This window comes from Cricetulus griseus, chromosome 6 (assembly GCF_003668045.3).
Source record: "Cricetulus griseus strain 17A/GY chromosome 6, alternate assembly CriGri-PICRH-1.0, whole genome shotgun sequence".
NCBI lineage: Eukaryota > Metazoa > Chordata > Mammalia > Rodentia > Cricetidae > Cricetulus > Cricetulus griseus.
Window position 1 is genome coordinate 130,743,774 of NC_048599.1, and position 22,074 is coordinate 130,765,847.

General features: G+C 36.6%; 2 long non-coding RNA genes across 3 annotated transcripts in view; one reads left to right on the top strand and one right to left on the bottom strand.

The window, feature by feature from the left end:
- Window positions 1-8,073: 8,073 nt before the first annotated feature.
- Window positions 8,074-11,031, bottom strand: LOC118239079. 2 transcript variants are annotated; one of them, XR_004770555.1, is made up of 3 exons: window positions 10,351-11,031; window positions 8,699-8,901; window positions 8,074-8,120 (listed from the first exon to the last, which is right to left on the bottom strand). It is a non-coding gene; the product is annotated as an uncharacterized LOC118239079 (long non-coding RNA). The 2 variants fall into 2 exon arrangements; XR_004770554.1 differs by having other exon boundaries at window positions 8,091-8,137.
- Window positions 11,032-17,622: 6,591 nt separating this feature from the next.
- LOC118239048 overlaps window positions 17,623-22,074 on the top strand; it is a 34,994-nt gene continuing 30,542 nt past the window's right edge. Inside the window, exon 1 of the long non-coding RNA XR_004770449.1 lies at window positions 17,623-17,726. This is a non-coding gene — a long non-coding RNA (uncharacterized LOC118239048). The remainder of the gene's footprint in view (window positions 17,727-22,074) is intronic.

Sequence of the window (22,074 nt, forward strand, 5' to 3'; positions counted from 1 at the left end):
AATAAGTTACTTCTTTTGGAGCTGTTGCCAATAAGATCTCATAGACCCCCAAACACTACTCTATTACCATTTCTTTAGATTACCCCCAAGAACTCGATGTTAAGACTCTGTTGCTGAAGATATCACACACTTGATAATGGAACATGGAAAACTAAACTTGATATCACCAGGAAGCTTCATTCCCTACTGGCTGGCTTTTATAATACTGGAAGGTATAATGTATGTTAACAAAGGATAAACTGCAGAAACAGTGGACCTGACCTACTGATAGAATGGAGACTCTAGTCACAAAGCAGGAGAAACAGCATTGGATCAAACCAAACCCTCTGAGTGTGGGTATCAGCTAGGAGTCCAAGACAGTCTATGGGTTCCTAGAGCACAAATGGACTTGGGAGCCCATTTCCTATAGAGGGATACTATTGCAGCTCAGATACAGCAAGGAAGGTTTAGCTCCTCCAACAATATGACAGGCTTTGAAGATCCTTGGTAGAGGGCCTCACTATCCCTGGGGAGAAGTTTGGGGTGGGTGGGTTGGGTAGGGAACATGGAAGAATGGGAGGGGAGGGAATGGAGGGATGGATATGTAAATATGAGTAATTAAAACTAAAAAAATAAAAGAAACTAATCATTAGTCTTACTTCTAATTCAGCCACATATTGTTCAATAACAACTTGCCTGGCAAGACATGACCATTGTTGTAGTAATGGCATGAATGCTTTGTGCGTAACCAATCACTTTCTGATGGGATTTAATTCCTGTTTCACAAGATGAAATTCATATCTGGAATGATCATTGGGCAAAACAGATCGCAGACTTTAAAAAAGAACTTCCTATTCTTAATTTGCTAAATGGACAGTACATTAAGCCAACTCCTGATGCATCTTTTAGCCTTCATCTAGAAGCTTCTCTTTGCAGTAGATGACAGTACTTGTAACAGGTCAATGTGTGGAGAACAGGAGACCAAGAATTCCCAAACCTAATGGGAACATATTTACTGCACCTTTTGCTCTAAAATCTCAGGGTTCACTATAGAAAACAAAGGGAGACAAAGTGTAAGAGCCAGAAACAGCAGGGTGGCTTCAACACAAAAGTCATAGCTGAAGTTACAACATGTACAAGCCTTGTGTATGTCTACACCTTATCAAATTCTAGCATGGAGAGAGGAATTGAATATGAATTTCCACTTCTTACTAAGGAACTATTGGCAATACTTAGCTGTCAGGAAAGGAAGGACAAATTTTCTTGAAAAAAATGTAGCTCCTGAAAAGCCCACCATTGCCCACTAGAAGGCCATACATTCAATAATATTTAGACACCACATATTTGCTATGAGGAAAAAAGTAAAATTTTAAATGGGAAGAAAAGAAAGTTGTGGAACTGGGCAGAGTCAAGTGAAGACAAATGAATATAATCAAAACGTTGTAAAAACCTTTAAAGAACTAATAAAATAAATATAAAATGTTTTCTAGTAACTACAGTACTCTTTTTAAGTATAAGCCTATTCATTTGATAAGGTTTAAATAGACATACACATTGGCATTCCTGACATTTTGGTACAGAACCCTGTTAATATAAGAACTGTTAAATACAGCTTTCATTGGGCATATTAGGCACTGAAATTTTGAAATATGATTAGTAAAAATTGGGATATACTGTTATAATACATATCTTAAATTTAGAAAGAATGATAAGGAAATATAAAATATATCATCAATGTTTCATCTTGTTTAATGTTAAATAATGACTATTTGGATAAATTTCAACATATTTTTCTTTTAAATTTTGTTACAAATTTATTCCTAACATTGGATTTCTTTCTGTTCCTTGGGGAGATAATTATCTATGACAATGATACAAAAGAAACATCCCTGCACTTGTTTTTTATTTTTCTCTGTAATCTATTCCAATAGTGTATTCATCTTCATGTAACATTCAATTAACTCTGAATTAAATATTGTTTCCTGGACATACACAAAAGATGAACGTGAAAGATATCAGTGATGATTTAGAAAACTACAACAAACCAGTAATCTTGCCTTTGTAAAGTCTGTGATTTTTATTTCAAGCTATCCAAGTGTTTATATTATTTTCCTTTGACTACACATATTAAGAATTTTCTCTGAGTTCTAAGCAAGATAATATTTGTACTTTAATATTGTAGTTATGAATACTAAATTACAATCTCATTGCTGGTCATACCTTATTTGTAGAAAAAAAGAGTGACATGAGAAGCAAGTCAGATTTTTAAACAGATTGCTTGTTAATGCAAGTGTACCAAGGCTCTGGATGGGGGTACGTCTCCTTTCACTGGGACATCAGCTTCAAAGCATTGAGCTCAAAGTGTCAAGATGAACTTCTCTTGTTGGCTCAAGGTAGACCAGAACAAATTGTTCCTACCTGACACACCATTTTCCCCCGTTTTTACTTCAAATTAATTCACCTTATCTCTGCACAAACAAGAAAACAAAAGAACACAGGAGGGGGAGCCTTTCTCTCTTAAAATTAAACACAAGCTGGTAAGGATATTGCAGTCAACCAAGTCCAAGTTTTGCCAGTATAATGCATTGGGATGGCATTATAATGCTAAAAATCAGAATGAACAGATTTTCTGCCTATGGTTCTGGAATGTACTAGGAAAGAAAAATTCCAAAATGTTTTCAGTATCTATTTTATTTGTAGAATTAGCATAAAATTTACCAAAACAGTGACTTTGAAAAAAAGATTCTGTTTTTTTTATGAAAATAGAATTACTTCATTTTTTAGTAAGTAACGTCATAAACAGTATAATTTATTCTGATAATTGTTGACTTTTGTTGGAGGCACATAATGAAAAGGCCTTTATGAAGGAAAATACCATGATGTAGGATATATCAAGCACTTCAGCATCCAACCTGCTTGTCTATCAGCAGGAGACACTGCAGAATACTGATCCTTTGCTCTTGTTATGGTACCGACCCCATAATGTGGCTAGCTCCTAGAGATCTCCATGGAGCACCACTAATCCTCAAAACTTGGTCAAAATTCAAAATTCAGACTGTTATCTGCTGAATGAAGACATATTTTTGTCAGAATAATGTGCGAATGTCCTACATCACATTTATTTTCATAGTTTATTATGGATAATTGGCCCAGTTGTTATTTTGTAAATCATGTTAAATAATTGTAGAACAAAACAAAATCTAATTGATATAATGCTTATGAAAAGATGGTAATACAGACAAGTTGAGGTAAAGTAACCCTCATTTCTTATTTCATGTAATGGCCTTACAAATAACTATTAGAAAATTACTTGCCAATGAAAGTATATTAAAGAAATTCTCCCTTTTTGCCACAAGGCATTAAAGAAACTATATTGTAAATACATAATTTTGGTTTTAAGTTTAACCATTTTCTGTTTCTTAGACAACAATATCAACATTGTGTGATATTCATATCAGTTATCACTTCGATTTGCACATATCAGCAAGCCAAATGAAAGTTGTGGGCCAGTGGGTAAAGGCACTTATGGACAAGCTTGCTTTCCTGAGTTTGACCCCATATTCTAACCTCCACATATACTCCAGGGAAGACGCATGTTCATGTACATACAGGTGAGGCCATACTAACATGAATGCACACCAACCCACAGCCAGGTACACCGCAAGTAAATAGAATTTTAAGTGCATGTTACTCATTAAATGTGTTGGTACTTAAAGTGTTTTTGAGTCAAGTAAATTCTTTATCCATTTCAAAGTTGTTTCTGTTTGTTTAAGAACTAAAGAACCACTCCTCTTAATATCACTGTGCAATCAGACCGTACGTTCTAGGCTATCTTTATATGAATATGGAAGCTCAGACTACCAGCAGCTTCTTAATGCAGGAGAATCCATTTAGCTCTTTTTCCTTTTCATTTCATACAATTATTGATGTATTATTTAATGATGGCACATTCTTAATGCATTTGTTGATAAATAGGAGACTAACTTTACTCTCTACGAGACTATAGTGCTCTGTCTTTTCTTCATTAAGTTGTCAGGGAGGCTGTGCTCAATCACGAGTACATCCTGCAGAGTAATGTACAACAATGATTAGTGATGGAAGAGTACACTGGAGAGTGTTTCAATTTTGAAACTTCCTGGTTTTAGGTTTTACTTAATTGTTCTACAATTGATGTGCATGTAGGGATGCAGGAATGTCATTGATCTCCTTCCTCCAACTGCCTCATTTACTCTCTGGTTTTAGAGTAGGGATTCATGCAGGTACATTAACACTCTTAGGCCAGCAGCAAACTTAGATGAATTATGACAGAGAGGTTGCTATGTTTTAGGTTTCTTTACTATGCCTTTGGTGACTTGAGTCAGAGCTGGTGTTTTAGCCTAGCATTCTTGATCTATTATTCTATCGATACATTTCACATGTCAGAATCATGACACATAGGATTCAGAAAAGAACTGCAGCTTCTCTGTATATAGCCCAATTCAGGAAGGCATAAATTGCAGTGTGGAGAAGTTAATGATTTTGTGACATTTTAAAGCTAATGACATCTCTGGAGATGAAGAGCAATGAGGCCTGACCCACGAAACACATGGCCATCATGGTTCTGTTAACTGAGCCAAAGCCTATGTGGGTCTCAACCTCTTTACTCTTTCTGTATTAATAATAAATTTTAAAAGAAAAATTAAAGCAGCAATTACTAAGCTTCTGTTTGTAATTTTTATTTATTGCTTCTTAGAAAAGTATCATTTGATTTTAAAAATTATCTCTTGATAATACTGTTTTCATGAATGGAGATGAGTAAATTTTAAAATAATATTCTTACTCAGTGTTAACAGGTAAAATATTCTTTTGTTCTTGTTCAGTCACAGGCAGTCACTGAGAAAGCTTGAGGCTGAATCACTACAATAAAAATAAACTGAAACAAAAAGCATTCAGATTTAATATATTTATTTATGTTTCTTTATTATTTTATTGAAGTAGGGTACTTTGTAAAAGTTTTACTTCTTCCCATTGTAATCTCATGAACAGAAAGAAAAGAACTTGCCAGTTATGCAGCAACCTTCTCTTCTACTAAGTCTAAAAAGGGTCCTGAGATCCTATTTCCTACTGAGGAAATATTTATTACTACATATGATACTTACGAAATATTTCAAAGGACATCATATTTACTTAACTGGTGGTTTGGATAGCCATTGAATTTTAGGAAATAGAATGTGTAGTTGTTTTTGAAATCATTTATTTGAAATACAGCTCTAAATTTATTATGCAAATGATCTTTATTTCTATTGTGCAACTTAGAGATAAAATCTTACAAGAGTAATTTTAGTGTTTTTAAACATTAGAGTTACATAGACCTCACTGTAAGCCTGTGTGTTGCAAAGACACATATATTGGCCTGAGACATAGTAGTGTAAGAATAATATATAAACTAATGACTATAACAAAACAATTTCATAAGAAGCGAAAGGATAATAGCACATATAGTAGTTATTAAAATGTACAGAACATGACCTAAAATGACCTGAAAGATTTTCTTCAAGATAATGACTTATGAAGAATGTCCACATGTTTTCTTTGGCATACAATCTCATCAATGTTTGTATTAAGTATGAATACTCTTCACTATGGCGCCACCCATCATTTCTTCAGTTGTTTGAGTGGGTCCTTTGACTCCCCTCCCTTTTTCATTTCTTCTGAGCATGAAAATTACCGTGAACTCTGGAGTGAAGGATTATGTTAAGTAAAATTTTACTTAGTATAAAATGAATTTTTCTCCATATTTGTAATTTTCTCTTTATTTTAGTCTAAGAATATTCCACATTTTACTTTTCCTGGATGCATTATCATATTTTATGAAAATAAGTATCTCTAACTCTTCATTTTTATTCCATGTGATTACACTTGTATCCCTAAGAGGCTTCCTGAATTTCTTACATTTAACTATATTTTAAAAAACCTTTTATTTTTTTTTAAAATCTACTAGAATTTGCAGTGAAGAGTCCTTTATGAAATAAGCAGGGAGAAACAGAAACTTGCTCTCTCGTCTGTGGAGACACTCTAGAGGTAAGGTGGCAGTGGCTTGTTCCTTCTATCTTATCTTTCAGCATTTTCCTCTATATCTGACTCTGCATTTTTATTACTCAGATCAATAAAGAAATACATTTACAAAAGCCCCTTTAAAATTAATTTCATTTATAAACACACTGTTTCAAACTTAGTGATGTGTCAATGTAGATACTATCTCACCACGTCAGAACCATTTGCGATCAAACATGAATAGACTCTTTTATCACAGGTGTCTACACTATCATTTTTCAAATTTAAGAAAAAAGCATTCAGGATAAAAAATTCGTTTTAGTAGAAATAGCTTAATTTGAACTTATTAACTAATTTACTCTTAGTTAGTTAATAAGTTCATATATGGATATTAGACATAGAGCAAAAGATTACCAGCCTAAAATCTACACCTCCAGAGAAGCAAGAAAACAAGGAGGACCTTAAGAGAGATATATACAGTCCCCCAGTTAAGGGGAAAGGGACAAGAGCCCCTAAACAAATTTGGAGCATGAGGGGAGGAAGAGGGATGTAGGAGATAGAGGAGGGGAGAAGAAGAAGGGGAAGGAGAACATGAGGGATCAGGAAGATTGAATGGCAGAGGAATAGAGGAGAACAAGAAAAGAGACATATCAATACAGGGAGCCACTATAAGTTTAAAGAGAAATCTGCCACTAGGGAATTGTACAGAGAACCACAAGACTGACCCCAACTAGGAACCTAAGATAGTGGAGAGGCTACTTTAAATGCCCTTCCCTTATAATGAGAATGATGAATAACCTAAGGGCCACCTAGAGCCTTCATCCAATACCTGATAGAGGCAGAAGCAGAGATCCACAGCTAATTACTGAGCCCAACTCCTGGAATCCAGTTTCAGAGAGTGAGGAGTGACCAACAACGGAGGCAAGATCATTCTGGGAAAACCTGAAGAAACAGATGAGCTGAGAAAGTGGGAACTCAGCTGGGGAACCAACATAGGACCAAACCAGGACCCCCTGAACAGCCTTCATCCAGTAGCTGATGGAAGCAGAAGCAGGCACCCACAGCTAAGCACTGAGCCACATTCCTGGAATCTAGTAGTAGAGAGTGAGAGGGGTTGAGAAAAGCAGTCAAGACCAAGCTGGAGAAACCTACAGAACCAGCTGATCTGACCTAGTGTTGTTAGACCCCCGAAAACTCAAGTATCCGGGGTCTCAGGCCAGGTTCGCGGTCACCCCAATCACCAGGCGGATTCGAGAGCTTGCTGCAAACTGCACGAGGCTTTATTGTAATTTAACGAACTAACCCCATGTTAGCTCGGGTCTTTCACCCACCCGCCATGGCAGACGGCTAGAAAAAGACGGCTCCTAAGGTCTCCCCAAAGATCTTATAGGGCAGCGTAAGGGGAGTGTCTAGGGGTACGCACAGGCTTACGCACAGGCTCATGATTGGTGTGCCTCCAGGCTTGGAGGGCTTGCCCTGTGTTGATTGGTCAACTGGTTGTTATGGCTCATAGGCCCTCCCAGGGTGGTTGCTATGCTCTCTACGTCATTGCTGTGCGCTTGTCCGTAAAGCACACCCAGAGCCATAAAGCATAGCGCCACCAGCTAACTTCTGATTGGTTCCTTGTCACGAGACAGGCATCTGACTTTCTAGTGTCTAGGTCAAGGTCATAGAAGCACATGTTCCACCATTATGGCTGCCAAAAGGGAAGCCGGTTCCTTCATTCCCCCATTTTCTTTTCTGGAAATTCCAATCATGGAATTGCTGTCTCTCTAGCATCCCCATCAGGGAGTGATAGATACTGTCATCCCCATGCAAGGGAGTTCCTTTTGACTTAGCATTTTAACCAGGGAAAATGGACGCCGAAATTCTTTTCTAAACTGCTTCCTGCTGACTTTGGGACGAAGTTAGGGACCCCAGAAGGTTGAAATGCTAGTCAAAAGCAAAAAGGAATTTAGGCAATGGGGAATCCATCAGGGGCTTCTGGTTAGCAGACACTGTTGCAGAGACAGGGGGTGTCCATATCAGCTGAACTGGTTCACATTCACAGCAAGTCCAGGGCTCGCAGTCTTAGAACAGTCTGTAGTCAGCAACTGATATTCAGATGTCTGCCAGAAGCAGAAACCTGTTTAAGACATGTTTAAACTAGGAACAGAGGTTAAAACTTATTTACTGAAGCCCACAGTGTAGAAAAAGCAGATATCTGGATATCTGTTTAAACAGCAGGAACATATTTAGCAAAAACTACAGATTTGGGCTATAAGCATGTACATTTTTCTTCTGTCCAGAGAGCCAGGTATGGATTGGACAGAGGTGCCTTTGGCCTGATGAAAAGCCCTTTAAGTTTGTACTTAGATGACAACCAAAATAAACTTAAAAACCTTGAGCTTGTGTCTGAACAATAGATAGTTACTATTTTATCAGCTAACATACTGACTAGTCTATAGTGGATCTGACTGCCTGATGCTGTCAAGCTGACAACCAGTAATATTTCAGAGATCTGAGAAGGGTATATTTTATCCGAATCTACTGAAAAGTGACAGAAGCCAGTCTATATACAGTTAGCCACACCCAAGTTTCTCCATTACCGCTGGAGGCAGGTGTCTTAAAGACCAGTAATCTTCGCCAGGCCTATACTGTGAGAGTTTTTTTCTCTCTGTGGAAGAGGGACATGGAAAAGACTGACCTTGTTTTGTCTAGGCAAAGGGGTGCAATCAATTTTCCAGTGTCCAGCAGCTTTGTCCACAGTCTCGGCCAGGTTCTGGCAGGCGGCAGGTTTCACATCTGAGCATCTCGCTCACTGGTCCAGGTGCAGGAACTGGGTTGCCTCATAATCTTTGGAGACTTTGGGTCACTGTCCAGATCTGGCAGTCTGTCTGACATTATAAACTTTAAAGATAACAATTTAAATGCCATATTCTGAAGATCTCTGAAGCATTAGAGGTCTGTTTGTCTGTTTTAGTTACTTGCCTTAAGCACACATTAAGCACATAGGTGGCTAGGTAAAGTCTTATTTCTGTAATACAGCTGAACTTAAAACTGTATAGAGCTACCTTATATTCCTTAAACAGTAGCTTAACTTCTTTCTGAGACAGGGTTTTTCTGTGACTTTGGAGCCTGTTCTGGAATTCGATCTGCCAGACCAGGCAGGCCTTGAACTCATAAAGATCCATCTGCCTCTTACTCCCGAATGCTGGGATTAAAGGCGTATGCCACCAACGCCCTAAACTTAAAGGCGTGTGCCATCAACACCCTGAGCTTAAAGGTGTGTGTCACCAACATTCTAAACTTAACTTCTGAAAACACAAACTGTACCGTCTTATATAGATCAGCATCTTTTATAAAACAAGAACTTTACACTGTCAGGCTTTGCTTAAAAATAATTCTAAATTGAAGCTCTTTAAGTACAAACATTAATAAAAACAAACATTTGAAAACTGGTTTTAAAAGAAATTTAAATTTCCTTAAGGTCTTTCTGTAATATATAGAAGCATTAACATTTTAAATCTTAATTGAAAAACTTGTTTCTAAGATGGTACCTCTAATTTCCATGTGGTCATCTTTAGTCAAGATGGCGGTTTAAGTATTTTTTTTTTAACTTTAGCAAAATGGCGACCAGTCAAGTCATGTGACCAGTTACAAAATGGCCGTAACTTGCTTTGCTTAACATGCTTAAGCTTATACCAGGAAATAGAACAATTTTAAAACAAGTATACATAATTTACTTGAGAAATAAACAGGACTTTTTTTAAAAACAAAATCAGCTTAATATGGTTAAAATTTTAACTTATATTACCATTTTTAAAATTTACTGTTTGTAGACATGAGAAACCATAGCACAGTTTACATTTTTTTTTCATTTTTCTCTGACCTTCGACAACTTTCCTCTGACCTTCTACAACTTACTTTAACCCTCTATAACTTTTACCATTTGCTTTAACTTTCTTTAACCTTTTATTTTATTTCTCTGACTTTCTTAGACATTCTTAGACAATTTTTTTCTCTTTATTACTTAAGTCTTTTACATTTTTTTTTATTTTTTAGTTAACATAAAAATTTTGTCAAAGTCCCTTTTATAGTTCTTAATAACTTTAAGGCCATTTAGATGTCCGGATCAGGCCAGATAAGTTCATACGCTCGAGCTCCATGTGCTCAAGGCAGAGAGACCTGGGGTAGGGGTGCTGCTGGTAACCCCAGACCCTAGGCCAATACAGGGGTGGGAAAAAGACTCCTGCGGCCCCCCTGCATACCATGTGTGTAGAGCACAAAGAATGCCGGGCAGCTAGGCAAATGGCAGGGACCCATGGGACCGGCAAGTGGGGATAGGGAAAGACTCACCTACATGGGCCAGGCTCAGCTGTAAGGGCTGCAGCAGTGGTTCGAGTTCAGAAAAGCAGCATCGGGGGACTCCAACATAACACATTCTAACCCGTGACACATGGCAGAACTCCTTTCCCGTGCCATGTGCTTAGGGCAACAAGAAAAGACCCCTGACCCATGCATGCCACGTGCATGGGCAATGTGGGACAGAAAGAGATGCTTAAGAAACACATAACACAAATGACAGCACATTAGACAGCACAAACATTAGACAGGACAAACCGCGGCAAAGAAATGGTGCCCCAAACCAAAATTACAACCAAACCTTGGACTTTCATCCAGGGTGGAACCAAGGTTCTCGCAAGTCTGCTTACCCTATGGTTCAATTACAAATTCTGCGCAGATCAAATACAAATTACAAATTCTGCGCAGATCAAATCAAGCAACCCTCGGACTTTCATCCAGGGCAGGACTTCAGGGTCTTCCCCAGAAGTCCGAATTACAAATACAAATTCTGCGCAGATCAAATACAAATCATGGCACCAAACAAAACAGCAAGAGACAAAACAAGAAACATAGAACATTGAACATATACAAGTTTCGAGCTCGAATCATCTTACCTCCAAGATCGAATCCACTCAGGTGAAGGGTGGTCGCAAATCGCGGACGAGCCCCCAAAATGTTAGACCCCCGAAAACTCAAGTATCCGGGGTCTCAGGCCAGGTTCGCGGTCACCCCAATCACCAGGCGGATTCGAGAGCTTGCTGCAAACTGCACGAGGCTTTATTGTAATTTAACGAACTAACCCCATGTTAGCTCGGGTCTTTCACCCACCCGCCATGGCAGACGGCTAGAAAAAGACGGCTCCTAAGGTCTCCCCAAAGATCTTATAGGGCAGCGTAAGGGGAGTGTCTAGGGGTACGCACAGGCTTACGCACAGGCTCATGATTGGTGTGCCTCCAGGCTTGGAGGGCTTGCCCTGTGTTGATTGGTCAACTGGTTGTTATGGCTCATAGGCCCTCCCAGGGCGGTTGCTATGCTCTCTACGTCATTGCTGTGCGCTTGTCCGTAAAGCACACCCAGGGTCGTAAAGCATAGCGCCACCAGCTAACTTCCGATTGGTTCCTTGTCACAAGACAGGCATCTGACCTCTAAGTGACTAAGGTTCCTTGTCACGAGACAGGCATCTGACCTCTACGTGACCAAGGCAGGTTTATGGCAAGCACGTGTTCGGCTGTTATGGCTGCCAAAAGGAAGCTGGTTCCTTCAGTGTGAGCACAGGGACCCCTGTGTAATCAAGACTCACTTTTGGAGCTCTAGTGGGTAGACACACAGACTTATCACAAGCCTTTGTTTCATGATGTAACATTTCTACTTGAACAGTCATAGGATCACAGAAAATTATGAAGCAAATATGAAAAATTGCATTTAATAAGTATTGTGCACATTAAATAACAATTGTGCTTAATTCTAGAGACTCAATGAAATATCTTTAGGTTCTAAGTACTGTGGTTGTTTTAAAGCCATACACTTTTAAACCACACAATGCTTGAAGGCTTCACTAGTATTCAGTCAATGAGTTACTGTGCCATTTACTCATTCTTTTTGGTGAAAATTGTCCAATAGGAAGGCTCAATTATTTCATTTTGGAGAAAAGATAAAATAATCTGTCTTGGATATCTCCACTGACAAGTTTTATAATGAATATTTAAAACTACATTATCCTTTAAGGCGACCATAATTATTTTCAGAAATAAAGTATGACTAGAGTGTTTGTTAATTTGTGTTAATTTGACGCAAACTAGAGTCATCTTGGAAGATGGAAACTCAGCTGAGATATTTCCTCCACTTGATTAGCCTCTGTGGGGCATGTTTCCATAATTGCTAATTAATTTAGGGAACCCCATTCCAATACTAAAGGTGCTAGCCATAGGCAAGTGGGCCTGGGGTGTATAAGAAAAGTAGCTGAGAATGCCAGAGGAAGCAGGCCAGTCAGCAGCAGCTTTTCCTTGTCTCTGCTTCAGTTCTTGCCTCCACTTCCAGCCCTGAGCTGCTGCACTGGTCTTCCTCTACGAATGACTGTAATCTGTAAAGTAAAATCTTTCCTTTCCAAATTGTTTCTGGTGAGTGTTTTGTCGTAGTTGCAGAAAGTGAACTAGGACAACTAATGATGAATGTCCTGAAAACTTTTGGCATTTTATCTATCGATTCATCCCTTGATGTCAAAAAGAATTCAAATCACTCCTATTTTTAAATAGTTTTGTGGAATGTGGTTTGACAGATTTATATATCAGTAACTGACATCAATTTTTTGGTTGTGAGCCTAGCCTTTAATGGCTGAGCCATCTCTCCAGCCTCTGACATCAATTAAATATATATGTATATATTTGATTGATTTGAATATAAACTACTTGGAAAAATATCTATTGTTATTTTAATTTGTGGAACATTGTTATACCTTCATACTTTTATTATGTCATTAACTAATCCTAAAATATTTTCAGTTATGAGAGGCATAATCAGATAAATTCGAACAACTGTATTGCCATCAAGTTTCATTAATGATGATAATCATCTCAAAAGCTTTCTATAAAGGAATGTTCCATATCTAAAGAAGACTGTTGTTTCTGTTTCTTATCATGAGCCTTTGGAACTGTATGTAAGTCCTCTTTTTCATTCACACACTCATTCAATCATACATATGCTCTATCATTTATATTGATTGTGGGACAATAGTTCTGTAAAAGAGTTGAGTGAACATTCATATGAGAAATTCATAACTGTCTTCTTCTCAGTAATTGACCAAATATCCTAGTTCTGAGCAACTCACATGGGACACACAGTTATGAGAATGCAGCTCAGGCTTTTCAAGCAAAGCTTACTTTGAGAAAACTGCTTTATTTGTTTGTCTAGCATTTCCCATTTTTTGGTGTTTTTCATTCCAGTTGGAGTGTGAAAATTACATTCAAAATGTAGGATTTTATGAGCTACTAATCAACTAGTAAATTTTCAATAGTTTCTAAGAACCTCATTTTCAATATTATATATATATATATATATATATAATATATATATATATTCTTTATGGGCCTAACTTTAGCATTGTTTTACCCCAATGACTTTCATTTGGGATATGAGTACAAAGTATAAATTTTTGTCTTTCTCTATGTCTAGCATAAAACATAATAGTTGAAAAGTATATAATATGTAAGAATATAATGGTTAAAATGTAGTCTATAGATACAGAAGAATTATTATTAAACTCAATAAATTATCACATAACCAATTTTATTTGTAGGGTTGTGAGATTTTGTGTGTGAATGTGTGTGTTTTAATGTAAATTTTAACTATGCATATATTTAATCAACATAAGTCCCAGAAAATATGTTTATTTTTAGTTTATTGCTTCTAATTGTGGAATTCAGTTATTAAAATGTGACAAAATGTAAGCTGAATTTTATAGTTATAGGCTCTGAATTCTGACATGTACATAACACTGGATTTTCGATGTACATGTTAAAAGTTAAGAAGTTTTTACTGTTTTCAAAGGCAAAGAGGTATTTCTGAAGATTGGTAAGTGTTTCCCATTACTGACAAGATGAGTAACTATGAAGGAAGAGATCTGGAAGGTTTGCCTTGAGAAAAGTAAACATATGAATGGTTAATTATGGGAGAAGTCAGTGGGATTAGCAGTTGTATGTATTAAGAAGATCTCATTGTATAGATAATAGCTGACTGTAGATGTGTTTCATTAAAGTTCAGTGACAACTTTTATTCACAGAGTAATTGGTTCTGCTCTGTGCCCTAGAATAATGTTTAAAATCTGGAGATTGACTTGGATCCAAGTAATGGTAAATAATGTCATACTCGCTAAGTCCCTAGCAATGAATGTCAGCCTGATCTTATTTGAAAATTCATTAATGATCCGAGAGACAGAGTAAACACTGCACTAATGAAAGTCTGACATGGACTCTGATTGGCAGGTAATGAAACACCACTAAAAATGGTCATTGCTTTAAAGTGTGTTGGATGAGCAGAATCTTGGCAAGGAGTTAAAGCAGAATTTGGTTTTCACATGGAGACAGAAGAGAAATGAAACCATACAGCATAAATTCCACATGAAAAAGGCTGATTGAAAATAGGCGAGAGTGAATATTCTTCAGGAGCACCGCATACTCAGTCCCTAGAGGAATAATCCCATGGATATTGCAGCATTACATTCTAGAGTTGAAAAAGTTAACAGCTGAAATTACAAAGACAGAGTACATACCTATTTCCCAATCTTCATGAATGTCTCTATATTTAATACACTTGAAATAGTCCATGATATTTCCTTGGAGTCTGAACATTAAGTTTTGTTATCAATATCATCTAGTTTCAAGAAATGTGTTTGGAAAAAAGCAAGAAGGGAAGAAACTGAAATGATAAAAAGCAAAAAGACTAACAAAACAAAACAAAATACCTGAAAGAATAGAAATGTACTAGGAGAGAATGGAGATGGCCTCTCCTCTGAAGGAAAGAGAAAAATGGCTTAAGGAAATTATCTGTCTAAAATGAGAGAAGCAAGAATAAAGCATGTAAAGGAAGCTGAGTAAATTGAAAAAAAGGAGACACAATGATGACAACAGCAACACTCAATGGATGAACCTCTTCTGAAAGTAAACTCTACTGCAAGATTACCTTCCTGGAACACAAACTTCAGTTTCTCATTTGTATTGTAAGCTCCTGTGCCATGGTTATTTGGGGCATGAAATTTCTTTTGCTTGGCTGAGTTAAATAATTCTTTAACAGAAAAACTGGATACCCAAATGCACTACACATTCTCTAAGGATAAGCAAAATCTACTGATAGCCTCATCCAGTTTGTCTGGGCACAAGTCTGTGAAGTAGAATCTATTAATTTACCCACTATCCAAGCAGACACTGGGGACATATTATAACTTAAGTTTTCTTGGAATGGCAGAAACTTTAAACCTGTGATTCTCAGATTCCTTGACTGGTAGAGGAGTCCTTTGTTCGTCTTTTCAATTAAGATTTAGCAAATATGAGCAAATTAGAGATTTTTCTCCTCAAGTTTAATGAAAAGATATTTTAGATGATAGCTAGATATTTTATGAGGCAATATTAAAAACTATCCAAAATCCTGGGAATTAATGGAGCTTAATGTGGGTACTTAATGATGTCAATGGATTTACAATAAATGGAAATCATAAATACCATTTGAAAAGCATAAGCAAATCTGATGGAAAACATGGGAACTATGCTTCTGGTTTGCTGTCATTAAAGCTTTGTGATCTCATATTTAATTTATTGCAGAAATTTTGATGAGTGCCACTTGGAGGCACTCTTACACTATTCTACATTTTATATTCTCAAAGTGTTATTGCAGAATGAGTTCTCCATTTTATTTTCTTTTTGAATTCTAATAATCACTTATGGATGGGTAATTAACACTGTTTGGCCAATTTAAACTTTGACATTATTCATATTTATCACCTTAGACTGTTTACTGCTGTAAATAATCCTGTGTTCATCTTATGACATAGACTTCATTCATGTCTGCAAGACAAGACAAACTAGTTTTAAGAAATTACCTAAAATTCTTTGAGGGTACAGTTCAGTTTACCAAATATGACTAAGCTTCACATTTTGAATTTTCATAGTTTTAAAAGTTACTTATTAAATTTACTATTACTAAAAGCAGAATAAGCAGCAAAACTCAGAAATCTTTAATGAGACCATCTCACCAAAGAAATATGAAATTCTTATGGCACATTTAGAGAATTAAAAGGATTGTTTCAAAATATCCTTTAAAGTGTGGCTTGTGCAATGGTAGAAACTAACAGTGGCTTGTACTTGAACTGAACATCACAGTTTTTTTTTAAAAAAGGAAGTTCTTGAAGAAAAGACCGATGTTACACAAAATCCATTTTTTATGTTTGTTTTTAAATATGTAAAATAAAATATCTTACTGTAGATGTAAAGTTGGGTGTTTCATACTTTTATTTCTTCCACAATATTCTAAATATACTGAATTTACTGTGCATCAGAACATGCATTGACCTCATTTTACTTGGATCTGAACCAATAATAAATAGAAAATATTGTTTATACTGGCTAGTTTGATGTCAACTAGACACAAGCTAAAGTTGTCTGAGAAGAGGGAGCCTCAATTAAGAAAGTACCTACATTATATTGGACTATAGACATGCTTGTAGGGCATTTTCTTAATTAGTAATTGATGTGGGAGGGCCCATCTCATTGTGGATGCTACCCCTGGGCTAATAGTGCTGGGTTCTATGAGAAAAAAGGCTGGGCAAGCCACAGGGAGAAAGCCAGTAAGCAGTGTTCCTCCTCAGCCTCTGCCTCAGCTCCTGCCTCCAGATTATTGCCCCGTTTGAGTACCTGTCCTGACTTCCTTGGATGATGAACTGTGGTGTGGAAGTGCAAATCAAATAAACTCTTTTCTCCCCAACTTGCTATTTGGTCATTATAGCAATAGTAATCCTAGGAGAATATTTGAAGTACAAATTATTGTTCTTGTTCTTACATGAATTATTTTACTGTTTTTGCAGTGAGCAGCATTATGGTCATTGTAACACTCAAACTATAGTACAAAACATTGCTTTTTAAAATTGTTTCTTAAATTTTTGATATTATAATATAATCACATCATTTACCCGTGTGCTTTCCTCCCTTTATTCCCTCCTAAATATCTGTCTTTGTGCTTTTTGAAATTCATGTGCCTTTTCCCTTAATACATGTTCTAACTTTCTCTCTCACACTCAGACACAAACACACACAAATGCATGTAAGAACACATGAATGCATCATGTACGTGTACACATTTATATATGTTTAGTTTAAATACATAAGTACAGCCATATAATGTTTTTTGCATGCATGTTTTCAAACAAGACATTTGATGTGCTCTTCCTTGGGAAAGCCTATTTCTTCCACTTTTAGAATTCCTTAGTTGCCTATAGTTCTTTGTGTAGGGTTGGGACCATGTGATCTTTCCTCAATCCATATTGTCTATGTTTTGGTGTTGTCCTTGTTCAGTTCATGTTTAGGTAGTCGTGTGCTGGTGATACTATAGGTACAGCCTTGGACATTTCTAGGAAATACAATCTCACAGTGAACTTCCTGATCCTCTGGCTCTTAGAGTCTTCTTGCCCCCATTTCCACAATCATTACAGAACCTTGGGAACAAGAGTTGTTTTGTAGATATATCCACTTCAACTGGACTCTACAGCTTTGAATTTTACTTGGTTGTGGTTTTCAGTTGTAGCTTCTGTCTGTTGGTTATCTTCTGCGATCCATGGATTCACAAGCTCTACGTGGTTGGCTGAGTTTCCAGTACCAGGCATGATTTCATCCTTGCTGAGCAGATAGGTAAGTCCAATTAGAGAACTGTTGGTTATGCTACAGTAGGAACTATTATACCCTTAGGGTTATTATGTTAGTCAGACCTTTTTATGTTGTTTTTATCAAAATTTTACTAATTCATTCATTAACCATTAATTAAATTGATTAAAATTTTGACTAACTATTGACCATTAATGAATGAAATCAATTAAAAGAATACTTTTGGGAATTTGCATATATGAAAAAGTAACATATTGAAACATTAATGACATTCTCACTCATTTTGAATCTTTGTTAGTCTCATAACATACAGAAAAGAGTAAATAATTTGGGTAGTGGCAGGTTGCCCATAACCTCCTCCCTGACCTTGTAGTTATTTTCTTACCATCAGCTCTGGGTTCTGGCTCATCATTAATTCTAGTCATGCATCCTTGCAATGGTTATTTATTTTGAAGCTCATATCAAGTAAAACATTAATTTTTTCAGTACTACTATATTATGGGAATTACCAATAGGGAGTCAGGTAGAAATACAAGGGAATTTATTAGGGAAAAGCCTTACTTACAGAGTGACCTAGCCAACTGCTGGGGTAGCAGTAAGTACAGCGAGCCGAAGATGAAATGGAAGAAGGGGCCACCACGTGAGCACCCCTCACTCTTAAAGCTTCATACATCACCCTGAACATGCCCTCGAAGGCATGGTCAGGCACACCTGTAGCAGGTCCCTAGCAGGCGTGGCTACAGTGTCCCTTACACTACTGAGCTTGCTTTGTCCCATTTTTACATAGAATGAAACACTTCCTACAACTTAACTAAGAAACTGATTCATTTGAATAGCATGCTTTAACTGTAATTGTGTGTGTGTGTGTGTGTATATACATCCCTTTAACAGTTGTAGTTAATATAGTATAGATTATATACATCTGAGGAAAAGATCAAAGTCAGTTTATTTAAAGTTATATATGAACTATTTTTATACAAAGTCATCAAAATTTATTTTCCTCAGTAAGTTAATAGAAATTTATGTTTAGAATAGGTAAATACAGTGATATGTTTTAATTCTAGAATATATTTGATTCATTGGCTTTGTAATAAGATTTACAATGCAATATAACTTCTGCATTTTTAAAATAAACTACTGTTTAAAAAGTTATTTTTAATATATCATGAAGCAAAACAGCTTCTATAAAGTTACAATTTACTGGGGATTTTGGCTTTTGTGTAACTATAGATTTGATTTACTGCTATGTCTGCCTGTTGAGGTCCTCTGACAAGATTCTTGTTGAGTGAGTAGCCAATGTATATCTACACACTCACAGAAGTAACTCAGTAATTGAAAAGCCATTTAATTTCACTCATAGACAATAGTCCGAAAATGTAACCTTCAGGGAGTGAATGCACCCCTCTGTGACTGAGTGTTCTTGATACATGTTCAAGCAGTTTCAAAGCTACTAAGGGAATGGTATTGCCTCCTTGATGGCTGGGACTAGGATGTTTGCTGAAGCATGATGCTTGTGTGCCATCTGACCTTAGCTGGACAACAATACCTGCAGAAAGGCTTTGACAACAGTTTCCACATTCCTGAAGAGTGAATGACCATGCATTCCACTCCACTTCTGGGTTACCCTATTAAGATTAGCTGGATGTTCCCTTGTTTTCCCTGAATATAACAAAAGCGTTAACTATGCAGGCTATTGGGCATCTCCAACTAAGCATGCATCCCATCTCATCCAAGGTTTAATTGTGTCTTCCTTCATTTCCCATCACTATGAATCATGTTTCTAGAAACTAGACTTGTATTACCTTAACTGAAACCTTCTCCTGGGCACTTTTCTACCATACCATTCCCCATCCAGTACTAAAAATACATAAAAAGTTCTCTAATTCATCCCATCTCTATCACCTAAATTATTTACAGATTTAATAGCTGGGAAATCATATTGTTAGTTGGAGTAACAATTATGAAAGACCAGTATTCCCATCCTGTGGACACTGGGCAGAAGGACTGACTGACTCCCTAACCCATTCAATTCAAGTCTGGAGAACTGAATAGGTGCCAAGTTCTGAGCCAGGGAGCCTCTGGTTCTATTGTTCATCTCAATGTTGTCAAATTAAAATTTTATCAGAACATTGTAATTGGCTTAAGTTGCTCTATTTTAAGTGATGGGAGGGGAAGAACTGCTCTTTCCTCTGTGCTTGCACCATTTTCACCTGTCCCTGCTTCTGTACTGTGAATGAGGAAATCAGTAAATATGTTGTCAGCTGCTACAAATCATTCAAAAATCCAATATGTCTATACTTATACAGGACTAATAAAAGTTTTTGCTGCCCCCTCTTTCACCAAGAGAAAATTTCTTGGAATACACAAAATCACAAAGCTGAATTTCTCTTTTCTTTAAATATCAGAAGGCTTTTCACACTATAGTATTTTGATATGTAATAAAGAACAATAGGTACATTTACTAATTCCATTCTTAATTTTACTACTCTTTCAAAATGCTGAGGTCATGCATAGTAACATTATTTAATAAAATGTATCAACTGTCATAGGTAGACACATGCTCTGGAAAGCTGCAAAGAAAGCAACACATTGGGAAGTGCAAAGGGAGAATTAGCAATGTGTTTTCTGACAAATTTTTATTTGCAAGACTCTTAATTTTGTCTTACTTTTGAGACATGGGATTAGGATTGTACCGCATTTGAAACCATGCAGATATGGGGTGACAACCACTATTTCAATGCAGATTTTATAAGTTCCTGAACCTCTGAGCCAAGGAACATATTTACAAATATGGTTGACAGGAATAATAAATAATACTGTATATGCATTATTCCTTGAACACCATTTTCTTTGTTGGCTTTTTTTCTGCCATCAATTGTTTATCATGTGAAATCAAAATGCTCAGAGAATTTTGGTTGTGATATATGTTAATTATAATGAATATCAGATATTAAACCTGGCCCACATGTATCCAAGTGTGAACGCAGATAAAGTGTTTCCTTAGATCAATGGAGAAAATGAGATAGTGAATTACTGATCAGAGCATCATTATTAGAAGGTAGTCTCCTTAAGGCAGAGCAAGAATACACCAGAAATGTGGTACAGAGTTGTCAAGTTATACAAAGAATTTAGTTTGTGGATTTGAATTTTCTGTGTGTTTTAGTTCAAAGAAGGACAGTGAAAGTGATTTAAACTATGTGGAACCTCCACAGTTTTCCACAATAAAGAAAAGGGATGGGTTATAAAATAATTTATATTAGGAATTAGCTTGTTTAAAATATATAATTTTTGAAATGAGTACACATTTTATGATTTATGCTTTCAATGAATGTTGTATAAAGGAAAAATTAAAAGGATATCCATTAAAAACTTGAGGATTAGCTTTAGTTCACACCTATCAATATGTCTGACTCAACTTATAAAGTTGATTTTCTAGATCTGAAACCAAAAATTAACCATCAAATGAGTTCCATTTTGTCTAGCAGTCACTGCTTACATCCGAGTTGGTTCCTACTACTGTCTTCTCCAAGTTCTTTTCTGGGATGTTGGCCAAAAAGCCTTGATGTTGCTACTAGTATGAAGCATGAATGTTTCCAGACTCCAACAGTAGCAAACAGTGCCTGTTGACAAACCTTGTGTCTGTACCACTACTCTTCCTCATCATATCTTTATCGTTAGATGGGAGAGGATTGTGTGCAATGGATTATGAATAGAAGTTAAAAGCAGCTCCTATCCAAAGTTTGGAAGAATCATGTCACAGATTTCCAGCTTTCTCTACTCCTGAGACACCAAGAGACAAGGCTTCATCCTAGATGGTAGAGAATAAGCATAGAGCTGTCTTAATTCCTTGGTCCTATGTCTTGTCAAAATTTGCACTGATCTACAACAGATTACATACAAAGGATGACTACACTATTGTTTGGATGAACCATAGAAATGTTGGGGTTGTTTTTTAATAGTGTGCCAAATCAGTACTGATAATTTTTATCCCACATACAAGTATGCTGACCCTATTCCTGGAAACTTTATTTCTGATTTATCCAGCTAGATATTCAGAAGCAAGATCAAACAGTACTTGCTGGGAAATTAAAGTCAGTTACAAAACTGGGATTATATGTGTAGTGAATGAGCTGTAGGAAAAGCCTAGGTGGGCTGTTCGTCTTCAGCTACTACACAATTATTAAGGACCTGAAATGAAAGAAATTAAAAAGATTAGAATAGTCCACACAGGACAAATCCCAATGTTCAAGAGTCTCTCACTTTATTTTGTATGCATGTGTGTAAAGGTTACACGTACATGTGCATGTGGAAGAGCCTGAGGTCAAACCCTAGGGCTGGTCCTAAAGAGTCTCCCACTTTGTTTTTCAAAAGGGGG